The sequence below is a fragment of the Cryptomeria japonica genome, chromosome 7, assembly GCF_030272615.1.
Source record: "Cryptomeria japonica chromosome 7, Sugi_1.0, whole genome shotgun sequence".
Lineage (NCBI taxonomy): Eukaryota > Viridiplantae > Streptophyta > Pinopsida > Cupressales > Cupressaceae > Cryptomeria > Cryptomeria japonica.
In genome coordinates this window covers 389396277-389411940 of record NC_081411.1, presented here as the reverse complement: position 1 = coordinate 389411940, position 15664 = coordinate 389396277, and positions in this window count along the sequence as shown.

Sequence of the window (15664 nt, the reverse complement as noted above, 5' to 3'; positions counted from 1 at the left end):
CCATCGTAGGCACCGTCGGCATGAGGGGGTTCGGCCAATTTTTTATTATTATTATATATATATATATTTTTTTTATTTTTTTATTTTCAATTTTTTGGTTTTTTTTTGCGTTTTTTTAAATTTTTGGTTGATTTTCGATTTGCTCGATTTTTAGACAAGATTTTTGCGATTTCGACCATGTTGGCTTGATTTTTTTATTTTAGATGATTGAGGTGATTTTTTGATTTCGAGATTATTGAGTTGATTTGATTGCGATCAAATTTTGGATGAATTTGGATGATCTAATGTGATATTGGATGATTGATTTTGATGTTTTTGATAAAAAAAATTAGTGTTTATCGGATCTCCAACTGTCATGATGTTCGATAAAGAGGCTAGATTGTTGTCGATTCGATTTGAGTTTTTATTTTGATAGGGTTAGATTTGATTAGCTATCTGATTGATAAAATTAGACACTCCTGATTGATGAAATTTGATGATCAGTTCTGATTATCTCGATATACGCGTGAGATGAGATAGGATTGATAATGACCTCATGATAGATGACCGTCATTGATAGGGGCTCCACGAGATTTGATAAAAATATCAAGTGAGCAAGATAGAATGATAGACAGATTGATTTGATAGATAGATAAATCGAGAGACTGATATGATGAGATGATTTGATTGCAGGAGCACTTTAGTGTCCTCCAGTCTCGGGAGCGCTTCGCGAATACATGAATGCTAATACCCCACCTTAGCCAGGTGAAGCAAGAGCACGTTGACAGGTTTTTTTTAGCTTCCCTTATTGACATGCCCCGACCTTTGATTAACCAGGGATTATTGACAGCCTTAGCAGAGCATTGGCATAGTGAGCACAATACTTTTCACTTATCGATGGGCGAGATGATGGTGACACCTGAGGATGTATACTAGATACTGTACATCCCTGTGATGGGTGAGCTAGTGTATTACGATCTCAATGAGCAGGGTGGGATAGATGCTCTTTGTTGAGTGTTCGAGGATGATGAGATAGGCGGATATGACATTGTGTGGCAGGAGATGCTAGAGCTAGGTTATGCCACATTAACCATTGTTCTTTCCGGACTCATTGGAGGTTTTCTTTGTCCTGATCATACGTCAAAGGGATTATCTGCTGGATGGGATCATCTCCTTGAGAAGATGGTGACACAAGGGACCCAATTTGTATGGGGGTCATGCATGTTGGCGCATTTGTATCATGACCTGCACCGAGTTGTGTACTAGAGATCGGCTACATTATCAGCAGGGGTGACCATTCTCCAAATATGGGCCTAGGAGCACCATCCTATCGCCCAACCATTGGCTAATGAAGATAGATCTGTAGGAAGGCCTTATGCTGACAGGTATCCAGGCATCATTGTCTAGCGAAAGTTGGGCAATTGGAGTATTGGCGACGAACACTAGATGATCTGGATATTGTGATATGGATACCGTACAGAGATTGTGAGATCTAGCCCAAGGATGCAGTGGAGATGTCGTATGTATTTGTGATGCGATACCTGATTGGATCGACACCCTATGTTATCGAGTGATTCCTTTATATGAGGGTGTTGAGATAGTATGGCAGGATACATGGGATACCATAGGGTACAACTCATTATGCTCATAGGAGACTGGATGTGGTGACTTGGGGGCCCTCTATTTCATATGAATTAGCGTGTGCAGAGTATCGATCATTGGGGCCACTGGATTGGGATTATCTTTCAGGTATGATAGATAGTGGGATGACAAATGAGTACGTCGTATATTGTACTTCACATAGGTTTCTGAGGTTGACATGTCCGGATGAGCCAAAGCTAGTTCTAGATGAGGATGATGAGAGGCTATGATGTAGAGCTCCTAGACGACCGAGGGATGGTGAGAGGAGAGGAGGTGGGGGCAGAGATGATGGCAGAGATAGAGGGGATGACAAAGATGGATATGGAGGAGAGGCAAGATATCATGGTGTTGGAGATGAAGATGGAGGAGATGATGATGGGGGAGACGATGATGGGGGAGATGGCCGAGCAGTGGCAGTGGTAGTGGATGCCACACTGGGAGCCAACAGTTCTAGGTTTGCTAGAGATGTATATAATGATTGGATGACCCGGGTGGTCAAATGAAGGAGATCAGGTCCAGTGGATCAAGGGCATCAAGTCCTAGAGGAGGTTCCCTAGGTTGAAAAGGTACCTATGGGAGTATCACAAGTTGAGCAGCCACAGGTAGAGGCACATCGATGTATCCTCATTAGGATGTCATCTCATCAGTAGCAGGCTCAGATTACAAACTTACATGGTCAAGTTCAATAGCTAGAGAGTCGACTAGTAGAGAGGGACTCTCAGATGGCCTAGCTAGAGGTTTGGATGGATTCTTGCATGGTTGAGATAGATGTAGCTAGGGATGGGTGTTGGCAGGTCAAGGCGCAGGTACATATGTCAAGAGAGTCTAGTTCAGGGAAGGCTGCCCTAAAGATGATGCGTTCAGCGGTCTGAGAGGCTTAGTATTACAAGACCTTATACTATACTATCATTCCTACTAATCAGAGGGCTCCAAGATTTTCATAGTTGAGTAGGAGATCAGGACAGAGCCAATCTGAGATTCAAGGAGTGATAGGTTCATTCAGATAGATTCCCTAGGTGGGGACCCAGGTATAGGGGTATCAGCTGGTGTTACTAGACCTGCCACATTAGGATAGAGTTCCGCTCCATGTTCTAGTGGTCATACTGATATGGGACATTGATCCATTCATGTACACACCTTTTGTGATGAGATATTCATGATTCCTGCAATGTATATGTGTGATGTATCTCATATATTTTTGTGATATCATTGTACCTTAGACATTGATCTTTTTGATGATATGATATGCAGTCGGTCCTATTCGCTCTACATGACATATGAGACAATGGATGCATTTTATTTGCTATATGATTATGTTGTGCAGTTACTTTCATGATGTATGCTTTATTTTTTATATGTTTACAGATTCAAGATGATGGATGTATGATTCTTACATGATGTTATGCAAGTGTGAATATGTATGGTGATTCTTATAAGTACTATTTGATGTATGTGCAATGCAATTCTATGTTTATGATATTTTTTATGATTTTCTCATGCATATTAATATGAGATGGATGCAATGCAATGATCTAACCAAATGAATGAATGATTGGATGCTTTATATGAATGATGTCTTAGTATGTAATGGTTATAGATGAGCTAACTTATCATGCAGGATGAATAAATTGATTTTTGTTATTGTCCAATGTACTCAATTACGTAATAAGAGAGATAAAACCATGTTGAAGTCTTTGGCCTTGGAAAAGATGAGTTTTGTGATCCCATACAAAATGAAATGCAAATCTACTTTAAAAATGCAAATGCAAAATGAAATGCAATGCGGCGATCAGACTAGTAATGGGGTCATTTCTTTGTTTCATCATTGAGCCTTTAAAATGTGGGAAGTGAGTGCAAATATCAATGGTATAATTAAACCATGATGACCTGAGCACTACTTTCCTAGGTTTTGATATTGCAAGTGAGCACAAGCATCGAGGTATAATTGAACCAAGATAACCTGAGTGTTTCTTACGTAAAATAGGTAGTATTAACCATTTCTATATGCAAGTCTGAAATGTCCTCTATGATACTCTGATGATCATGTCCTGAGGAAACTTTTCACATATTAATGATTAATTTACAGATAACAGACAAGAAAAAGATCATGTTCCTTCCTTGTTCCTCTAGTCTAAGACATCCTGGAGTCACTTAGAAATCATGATAGCAAAAATCAAGATAAAATAGTTCTCGTCAAAGTGCTAAAATCCTTCGTCAAAGTATATCATCCATTGATATGTGTTTGTCATGCTTAGACTGATATGTGATGGTTGATGGTTAACAATGTGACCTTATGTTCAACGTTGGATGTGTCTCATTTTTTCACTTGAAAGTGTTGTCTAACGATTGTTCTACCTATTTGATTAAGCTCAAAACAATGAAAATTTTTGCCCCCAGGTAGGTTTAGGATTTTGCCCTTAGTCTAAAAATAAACTTTATTATGATATATACACTGATCCAAACCATGATGAGAAATCACTTGTGATGCCTACGTATGTACAAAGGCTTTATTATGGATATGAACAACACTAATGTAAATGAATGCAAGTAGAAGGATGGATGAACCAATAGATGGAAGAGCTAGCTAATAGATAGCATCTGTTTGTCAGGTTTTCACCATTTGTTTTTACTGCACTTTTTCTCATATTTGATTTTTTTTTTGTTTTTCACTATTTTTTTATTTTCTTCTTTTTAACCTTTTTTTGGATTTTCTGCTTTTCTACTATTTTTGGATTTTTTTGCTTTTTCACTGTTTTTGGAGTTTTCTGCTTTTTCACTATTTTTGGAGTTTCTGCTTTTTCACTATTTTTGGATTTTTCTTTTTTTTTAGACATAACAATTCTTCAGATGCATGCTATTGATGGGTTCCTTGAGTTGATCCCCATCCTATGTTGATAGCTGATATGCTCCTAACCCAAATACTGTTGTGACCACAAACGAACCTAACCAGTTTGGTTCAAACTTCCATTTCTTTTCTCGATCTGACTGGTTTCATGGATTTTCTTTTAGTACTAGTTACCAAACTTGAAATTCTCTCGGTTTGACCTTGTGATTGTAACTGTGGCACATTCTTTGCTGATATACCTTTAAATGATCAAAGACATTTTTTCTTCATTTATGGATCAATTCTAGTTCTTGTAGTCTAGATACTCATTGTTATTCATCTGGGATAAGGCCTTTTAATTATACTCATAGAGAAGGTATCTCTACTTCAATTGGTAGTATTTCTTCTGATCCATAAACAAGAGAGAAAGGTGTGGCACCTTTTGGTGTGTGAATATTAGTATGGTAGGCCCATAGAGAAGGGTTCAATTGAATATGCCAATCTCTGCCAGCATCATTCACTGTCTTTTTGAGGATTTTCAGAATGGTTTTGTTTGATGCCTCTGCTTGCCCATTCCCTTGTGGATAGTAGGGTGATGAAAATATGTGTTGGATCTTGATTTTTTCACATATCTCTTGTACATCCTGATTCTTGAACAGTTGCCCATTATTAGTGATAATGGTCATGGGTATGTCATAGCGATAGATGAAGTAGTTCAAGATAAATGTAGCAATTTTTTTTCCTATGATATTGATGAGAGGTACTGCCTCAATCCATTTTGTGAAATATTATGTAGCTACAAGGATGAATTTGTGACCATTGGATGAAGAAGGATTTATCTTTCCTACTAGATCAAGACCCCATTGGAAGAAAGGCCAAGATGTTGCCAAAGCATGAAATTCTTGTGCTAGTACATGAATCAAATTCCCATGGATTTGACATTGTTTGCATGTTTTAGCTATCTAAAAAGAATCTCGTTCTATAGTTGGCCAAAAATAGCCCAAGAGTATGAGTTTTTTTGAAAGGGTAAGACCACTTGAATGAGTGCCACAAATGTTGTTATGGAGTTCATTTAAGGCCTTCTCAGGTTCTTCTTGTTTGAGACATCTTAAAAGAGTACCGTTCAAACCTCATTTAAAAAGGGTATCCATGACAAGAGTATAATGGGAGGATTGGCGAATAAAGTTTCACTTTTGGTTCTTTGATAGGTCAAGAGGGATGATATTATCTTTCAGGTATGTGTAAGTTTGGCCATAGTGGGAGGAATCATGCACAACAAGGTGACAGATAGTTTGGGAATCAGGACAATTATGTGCAGGGTAAAACAACTCTTCCACCAGGAATTCGTAACGCTCTTGATTTTCTTGTGTCTGAAGGAGAGAAGCAAGTGTTGTCATAGCATCTACTACTTTGTTGTCATTCCAAATCTTAATTTGTATGCTTTTGGAATTGTATGACCTTGTGGCGTGATGAATAGAATGCCTTCTCTTGATCCATGTTGTGTATATGAAGCATCAAAGTATAATTGCCATGTTTTTGTGGTGACCATTAGGATATCAGAATCGGGAAACTCAATCTATAAAGGATGATCATCTTGAAGCGGTGCCTCTACTAGTTGTTCTACAATGACTTACCCCTTTATATCTTTTTTGTCAACATACTCAATATCAATTTTGCTTAAAATCATAATACATTTTGTTAGTCTTCCTGTTAATGTTGCCTTGCTGAGCAAATACTTAAATGGATTGATTTTAGCAATCGAATTGATGGAGTGATATAATATATAGTGTCTTATATTTTGAGAAGAAAAAACTACCATCAAATGTTCTTTTTCTGTTGGTGAATATTTGATCTCGTATCCTACTAAAGTTCTGCTGATGTAGTAGATGGCTCATTCTTTTCCTTCATTGTCCTGTTGTGCAAGCAAAACTCCTAATGATACTTCAATGGTTGATACATAAAGTAACAATGGATTTTATAGAATTGGTGACATTAGGATGGGTGGTTGCATGAGATAAGGCTTGATCTTGTTGAATGCGTCATCAAAATGATGGTCCCACCTGAAATTAACATTTTTATGCAATAGATGAGTAAATAGTTGGTGCTTATCTACTAGTTGAGCAACAAATCTTCTGATTGACTGGGTTCTTCCTTGGAGTGATCTAAGTTGTCTAATATTCTTGGGAGATGCCATTTCCATGATTTCTTTGACCTTAGCTGGATCTACTTTGATACCTCTAGCTGAAACAATGTATCCCAATAGCTTGGCTGAAGTGACACCAAAGACACATTTCTTAGGATTTAGCCGTAGCTTGTACTGTTATAACTGGTCAAAGATCTTTTCCAATATACCTATATGTTCTTCTCTATTGTATGATTTGGCCAAGATGTCATCCACATAGTCTTCCATGAATGTATGCATCATGTCATGGAATATAGTTATCATAGCTATTTGATATGTGGCACCTACGTTCTTTAGTGCAAAAGGCATGACATTCCAGTAGAAAGTACCCCACGAACATGTGAAAGTTGTCTTTTCTTTATCTTCGGGTACTATTTTAATATGATTGTATCCAAAGAAACCATCCATTAGAGAAAACATGGAGTGTCCAGTAGTTAAATCGACAATGATGTCAATGTTAGGCAAAGGAAAGTCATCCTTTGGACATGCATTATTAACATCTCTGAAGTTTGTGCATATTCTGATACTTTTATCTAGTTTGGAAAAAGGAACGATGTTGGATACCCATTGAGGATAAGCTACAAGTCTGATAAATATGATATTCTGTAATTTCTTTAGTTCTGATTTGACTAGAAGAGCAATAGGAGGATGCATCTTCCTTAATTTTTGTTTAACTGGTTTGGCTTCTAGACTGATATTTAAGTGATGCATAATAAGCTCTGAATCTAACCCTGACATGTTTGCATATGACTAGGCAAAATTGATTTGCCATCGTTTGAATAATTTCACATATTGTTGCATTTCTTGCTCTGATAGAGAAGTCACTGGATGGAGAATCTTTGGTTGTTATGTTGTACCAATGTTAACCGCCTCTGTTGGTTCGATCAAAATGGATGACCTTTCTTGATAGTGCACAGGTAAAGTGTCAAATCTCCCATCTTCCGGCGCCTCAAGGAGGTTTTAACCATTAGATGCGTCCTTTATTTTTACTTTTTTCTGATCTAATGTTGCCAAGAAATGGTTTTCAGCATTAGACCTGATATTGTTTTCTTTATTTTCACTTTTGTGACTGGGAAATTTGGCATCCACTTGACTAGAAGATGCGTTGTTGAAATTCCTGGTGAAAGTTGTTGTGGGTTCAATTTCATTAAGATATACAGATATGGCATGGTCATTAGGAAAGGTATCAATGATAATATGTCTTTCATTTTCCCAATCAATAAGTTCAGGGTGGATTAGAGGTAAGGGGTCATCAAGTTGAGATGTTTTGAGGGTATCAAGGGTCATGATAGATATGTCAAATTTTTTGACATGTATGTCAATGTCTAGAATAGTGCTCTCATCATAATGACCTCACACAAAGAGCTCCTGGTTGTCCTCGATTAAGTCCAAGTCAGGTGAATGTGATTCTAATTCAAGTGGGATAGTTCCTAACATTTGTCCTGCATACATGTGAACTACATCGACTCCTACATCTTCTTCAAAGCAATTTTCTTCAGCTAATTCTTCAAACTGATAGGAATCCCATTCCCATTCATTAGAATCTGTCTCACTTGTAGCTTGCAATCTACAAATTTGTTTATATAGTGTTTGATTTGTTTCTTCTTCTTTTCTTGCTATATCACTTCTTCTTTCATATTCAGCTTCTTCTGGATTGAGATTGAGTTCTATCAACCTTGCTATGAGCTCTCCTTGATTAGTACTAGGTTCGTGCTTGTTTTGATTGAGAGTTAGTGCTTCTTGGGAGGTACCATTAGTTTGTTTTTCCTATTGATTTGAAGCTTGCTTCTTTATCCATTTCATGTTTGCTTGTGCTTGTTGCTTGGCAAATGCTTCTTCCCTTTCAATTGTAAGCTGTTCTTGTCTATTTTCATATTCCTCTTGTTGTTGGCGAGAAGATGTGTCTTCTAGTAGAGTAACTTGTCCATACCCTAAGCCTGCTTTGTTTGTAGCCTGCTGAGTATGAGGTTGCATAGGTTCTGAGATACCTTCTTTTCTTTTTCCTATAGGTCTTGTTCTAGTGTATCCCATTTTTTGAAGAATGTTAAATCATTTTCCATACTTTTCAGTGGGTATTCTGACATTGTTGATCTTTTGTTGGACTTCTTCATCCTTGTATAGCCACTGTAGAACATCTTTGTCTTTTGTTTCCTTTGATAAGGTCCTAGAAAAAATAAATGCTCCATCAAATATTGGAAGATGTTTCACAATTGGTTATTGTTTATAATTTGATGGTATTCCATAGGACTTAGGAGAAAGTGGTAGTTGTGATATTGAATATTCTCCATTCCCGTGATCTCTTAGCTACATTTTTTTTCCATACTTGACAAAATTGAGGCAAATGATTTTTCTTTGGATTGTGTGTTCGAAGACGATGCCTCCCTATTATGGGGAATAATGACCTCTTGAGCTAGTTTTAGATTACTACAGTACTGAAATGGGTTTGAATCTATTGAGATCATGATTTCCTGCCCATTGTAGGGAAATTTTAGGCACTGATGATATGTTGATGGAACAACTTGTATGTCATGTATCCAGGGTCTTCCCAAGAGTATGTTGTATGATAATTCCAAGTCTAGAACTTGGCATGTTGTGTCTCTCTGCAAAGGTCCCACTCTGATGGGTAATATCACAATTCCTTTAGAGGAATTCTCTTCTTCATCATATGCTTTGAATGTGATCTTTTTACAGGGATCAACTGCATCTTCAGAATAACCTAGAGCATAGACAAGACTCAATGAGCAAATGTTTAAGCCAGCTCCACCATCTATTAGGACACGTTTAAGTCATGTCTTATGAATGAGGACTTCGATATGCAAGGGAGCATATGGGAATGTTGTAAGGACATGTCATCTTCTTCAGTGAATGATAAGTAGTGATGGGTTGTGAGATGTCCTACCATGGTTTGGAATTGATCTATATCAAGATCCTTAGACACTATTGTATCTACTAATTCTCATTCAAGAATTTCTTTATGTACAGGTGAAATATTTAAAAGTTCTAAGATGGATATTTGTGCAGCCATTTTCTATAATTTATCCACTAGATTGTATTGTTTTGTAGTGGATGACATGTTAGTGGTAGGACTTGGCAAAACAACTTTAGCTTTGCTTCTTGTGATAGCATGAGAAGGTTCTTGATGTTGCTTTTCTTTAACTACAATCACATTTACCGCATTATCATACGTATGAGCGTAGTTTACCTTTGCTTTACCCTTACTGTTCTGCTCTGTTGATGATTCACCCTTCTAATAGTTAGGAAGCAGAGTTTTGAAAGTTGTATGAGATTCGTTTGTCGTATGTCCATCCACAGTTATTACTCCATTATCAATCAAATCTTGGATGCCATGTTTCAACTACTAACAATTATCTGTGTGATATCCCTTGTTTCGATGGAAATCACAATAATGGTTATCTTTCCACCAAGAGGCTTTCACTTGAGGTTCGTAGTTCCTTCCTTCTAGAAAAGTAATCAATTTGTTTGCAAGAAGTGTCTTTAGTGCTGACCCAAGTGGTTCACCAATGTACGATTTGAAATGATATGATATGCAAGCTAGATGAGATTGATTATGATAGATTGATCCAAGAGTCTATTTAAGCTAAATATATGCATGATTAAGCTATGATGATGATGATGCAATTAAGCTAGAAAAGAGATTGATTAAGCTACATGATTCAAAAATTATGCTAGAAAATGATCAAATTAAACTAGATCTAAGATGCAATTGCCTATAATAACAATGCTTAAATGATATGCTAGAATGGATATGCCTATAGTAACAATGCATAAGATGAAAATGAGATGGGATCCTCATTCCTCCAAAAAGGGGGGTATTTATAGGATTTCCAAGGCCAAAGCTGAGGTGGCACGAATCAATGGTCCAGATATGATCTGAAGATATCAAGGGCCAAGATTGAGGAAGTTGGAGAAGAGGTTGGAGAAAGGGACACTTGTCATCTCTATGGTGAGAAGTGTCAAGGAGCCTTGCTCATGATAGGGAAAGTGTCCAAGGGAGGAGACATGTGGCAAAAGCGCCATGTGTCTCAAGGGGAGAATATACACACCATAGGAGGTTAGGATAAGGAGGTTAGGATGTGCAAGATAGGATAGGGTTAGTTAGACCCTAGGATTAGATAGAATAAGTTAGGTTAGGTTGTTAAAAGTTAGGAGCCAGGTGTTCATTTGAATTTAGAAATTCAAATAATTTGGAAAATGATAATTAATCTCAACAAACTTGAGTTTGTTAATTTTAATTAGGGATTAGAAGAATTGATTTATATGGGGGGAATTAATTAATCAAAGGGGGATATGAAACGAACTATGTAAATACATCATGTAGATTTATTTACTAGTAGATGAATAGATAAATTAATCAAACTGCTTATGAATTCAATTAATTGGGAAGGGGGATTAATCAAATAATTGTGTATTTAATTAACTATCTTCAGACCATTTTTAGGTGTATACAATCACTACCCCCATCAAAACTTACAAACTGTCGCAGGCATGGAAGAGCAATGGCAAAGGGTGTGGGGTCTGGATTTACCTCCACCAAATGCATTTGCTGACAGATTCTTTCATTTTTTAAACAAACCCATTATGTGCAAAATCCGCACTCAATGCATTCCATAAGATACATCGATTTGAGGATTTTCTTCAATAGTGAGCACGATTTGACTATGCTTCCACAATTTGCGTAAATGTTTACAAGAGCAACCATGGTACCCAACAAAAATCCTCCTTCTTATTCAGTTTAATGAATACATACAACTTATTCCATGATTCCCATATTAGCAATAGCTGAGGGGTGTTGGCAGAGGAATGTGGAAATTGGCTTTACTTTTATTGGTTGCACCTGCTGAAATTTCTAATGCCGTATCAACAAATATACCTCATGCTTATCCTGCAAATTGTCACTGTTATAAGACCATATTTTCATGAGGGGTGAGGAAAAAGGCAATCCTTAAGCCTTATATTATGGTTCCAGACTTTACATACACATCAGCTAGAGCATCTTCACTTACTATTGTGACTCCAATACTTGACAAAATGCTTACATTGACTGTGCTTTGAATGGATCCCACGCTGTATTTACTGCTTACACAGTGACAAGCAAAAATAATACTTGGAAGGAATGAAGTATATCACCATTTGCTTGCCACGAAGTTGATTGGAGGTATAAAATAAAATGTTCACATTCCATTCCAATGCTTCCACATTCGTCATTAACATAACCTGACATTGAAGAAAGCTGTGAAAACCGACATTGCAAAACCCTAGCTTCCATTTTGTATCACATATTTAGGGAAAAGTATCCCGTCCTTGCAATGTCGTGATGAGTAACGACCTCCCATCTTCCCATCACACGATCATGAGATGACAATAAAATAATAAGAGATGGAAGGACATTAACCAAATAAAAGCAAATCTTTAATTTGCTTTTTTTTATTATTTCATATTTGCATCTTCTTATTATTTCATATTTGCATCAAGGATTATAGTTATTATGAACATTTTGATTTTCTTTATTTGCTCTCAGGGCCCACCAAATTCCATATGTTGTCATTTCATCTTAAATCATTATAAAATAATTTAAAAGATATCTTGATTCATAAATAATATATTTAATAATGTTATATCAAAATACTATTAAATAATTTCTTGGAATAAAATGAACCATTTTCCAAATTTACCCCATATGTAATTATTATTTAAATCATAATAATGATTAAAATAATAAAATATTACCACTGACCCTGCAAATATAACTCCATAATTTTTTTTCGTTCTCAAACAATTGAGCCCTAAAACTGATCTAGAATCACTAGAACATCCATTTTGATAAATCATCTGCAAAAATTTAATCATTGAAACTTGGTATTTACTGTTTTGCAAAAATGACTAAAACCACCTTTGTACCCTCGGAAACTACCTTCAAAAACCACTCAAATGACCACTTGAGACAATGCCATTTGACATGCATATAGAATGATATATTTTCAACCACCCTGCAAAATTGGTTTCCTTGACGCCTACTGAGTTGCAAGATTTTAATCCCCAAAGTTCTCTTTTTAGTTGTTTCTGCACTGAAACCTACCAAAAACCTCTTCAACCCTAGTTTCAAAACAATTTTGAAAACATATCAGATGAAATCATGAAGAGCTTGAAACTGGTACACACACTCATTTCACTACAAGGAATCTCATGGACTAATTGGTTTGAGAAAATAGTCATCCATGTGAAAGATATTAATGCTCAAAGTGGCCCATTTACATGTTTCTGAAACACTGGAAAAGTTCATATGCACTGAGCCTTGAAAACTGACCAAACGAAGAGCTGGGGGGATACAAATTGGGTAGATGGTAGAAAAACCTATAGAGAGTCATGGTATACTACCACTTTTGATTGCAAGCTATAGGCCTCCAAAGTAGGCTACTCAAGCTTTCTTGCAAATATGAACCATGCAAATTTGTGCAAACACCTAAAAGTAGGTGCATCAAAACATGTGAAAACTGATTGTAGGAGCTTTTAGATGGATATATGGACTTAATGGAATGTGTCCAACACATTCTCCAAGTGATTTCTCATGAAGTTTACTAGATCCCAACTTATTAGCTCACAAAAGGGCCCTCTAAAATAGCTTTCCATAGGTGTACTTTTTCATACCTTAGCAAATTTTATATGACAACCTCTAATTTTTTTCAAAAATTAGAAGGTGCCAACAATGGTTCTAATTGGGGATCTATGCCTCTTGCAGGCATAGCAAGATTCCAAATCTCTGGGGAAGTAGACCATTTAAAACAGACCAAAAGGAAATTACATGGACATGGAAACTCGAACAGAAAGGAAACTCTTCATTGGGCATTGAGTCAAAAAGGTATACTCTACTCCAAGCTGCTTGTGGCTTGAAGGTCAAACCACATGTGATGGCCCAAGGCCATCTGAAAAGGTCAGGCAATGCTTTCATCTATCATAAACATGGTTTTCCTTTTATTGCATTGAAACTAATCTGATAACATAGATGGAATGTCGTTGGTCAAACATGCTGGTTTTTTTTTATCCAGCTACTATGCTTAAAATTATCATTGCACTCACTGTTGAACTTCTGAAACTTGTGCAATGATTGAAAATTCAAAAAATTGTGTGACCAAAACAAGTCATGCTCACTGAAAAACACACTTCCATGCTAAACATAATAGGAATCATGGCTCAAATCACTATCACACTCTATAAAAACATCACCCAGCTGAGAAAACAAAGACTCATGATCTAGCACATAGCTAAGAATATAGATTTCATTCAAATCATTAGTTTTCTCATCAAAAGAGGTGTATGCGGGAAAAGTGGGCTGATAAAACTTAATATGTGAAAATATTTCAATATACTAGTCCACACACACACACAGGACTTCTTGATGCAAGCTATGGAGTAATGTAGTGTTACTCAGCTTCCCAAGGGGGGTCCCATGGTTCTCTATCTCACAATGTCCCTCAAACCAACGTTTTTGCTCTCAGATCACTGAGCAAAATGGTTTAGGGATGGCAAATATGAGAACGAGAGATGCTTTGATAGATTTTAGGATGAGATGTGTTAAGCTATGTATGATTTTAGAAATGCAATAAACTAAATGATAAGATGACAAGATTAGTATAAATACTATCCTAGCATGCTATATTTAATCTATGATTGAGCTAAAATGATAAAGAAATTATTCTAAACATGCATATTAGTCTAATTCCTGATCTAAAAGAGGCTAAATGATGAGCATATATGAAATGAGAAAGCTTGAAAGAATTTGAGCATAAGTGTGATGCTTCAAATTTGAATGATGATTGTTAAGAATGGAGGAATGAGAGCTCTATTTATAGCACAAACAGGGCAATGGATGGTCAGGATTGAGAGGTTTAATCAAGGGCCAGGTTTGAAAGTTGGGGATCCATGTGCACAATTGGCACCAATGAAATGGTGACAAGTGTCAATATAGGATTGGGTTGAGAGAAGAGGTTGGAGGCATTAAAGGCCTGAGAAGACCTCATGGTTATCTAAAGGCTAAGGGTCAAGTCTAAGTTAGGCTTACCCACTAGATTAAGAGTTAATCCAAGGATAAACCTTTGTGCAAATGATTAAGAGATAATCATGGTCAAAACATTAATGGCCTGATGAGACCCTTGGGTTGGATAGAGGTTGAGTCAAAACAAATGTTTTAACCATGTGGGAAGGTTTGAATTAACCATTAATGGTTATTGGAGACTTTGGGGATTAAGTGGTTGAAGGTTGGAAGCCTTTAATGGTTTTCAAAGACTTTAAGGGTTTTAGTGGTTGAAGGTTGAAAACCTTCAATGGTTATCAAAGACTTTAAGGTTTTTGAGAAGTGACTTCCCTTTGCTTAGGGATGTGACAAAGTTTAGAGGAGGGTTAGGTTAATTAGAAGAGATTAGAAGATTCTAGAAGGGATTAGGAAGGGGTTTGAGATTTTGCAAGTGGATGGAGGGATAATAGGATTTAATTGAAATAATTTAATTCAATTTGGTTGCAATTTGGAGAAATTAAATAAATTAGATTTATTCAATTTTAGGAAAACTATTTAATTAAATTTGATTTTAATTAAAAGTGGATAGGGGAGATTTAATTGAATAAAATGATTTATTCATTAAATGGTATAGTGAATTTAATTCAAATAAATTGAATAATTTATTTAATTAAATAGAAGAATGTGGATAATTTAATTAAATTGGATTTAATCAAATAAAGAAATGAACATAAAATATTCATTTAGGAATGTGGCGAGGATCTCAAATCCAGAGGAGATGAGGCCAACATTTGATTCGGATGGGGAGGAGGGAGACGGGGGAGATGATGGAGATGATGGAGAGGATGGAGGAGGTAGAGGAGCTAGAGGGAGGCGGGGAGGTAGAGGTGTGGAGAGAGCGGTACGAAAGGGGAGGATTGATAGGGGGAGAGGAGGATTGGCTATCAAAGCCGGGAGAGAGGGGAGAGTGACGGAGGTGTTGGCGGTAGTGGGGGGTGAGGAGGAGATG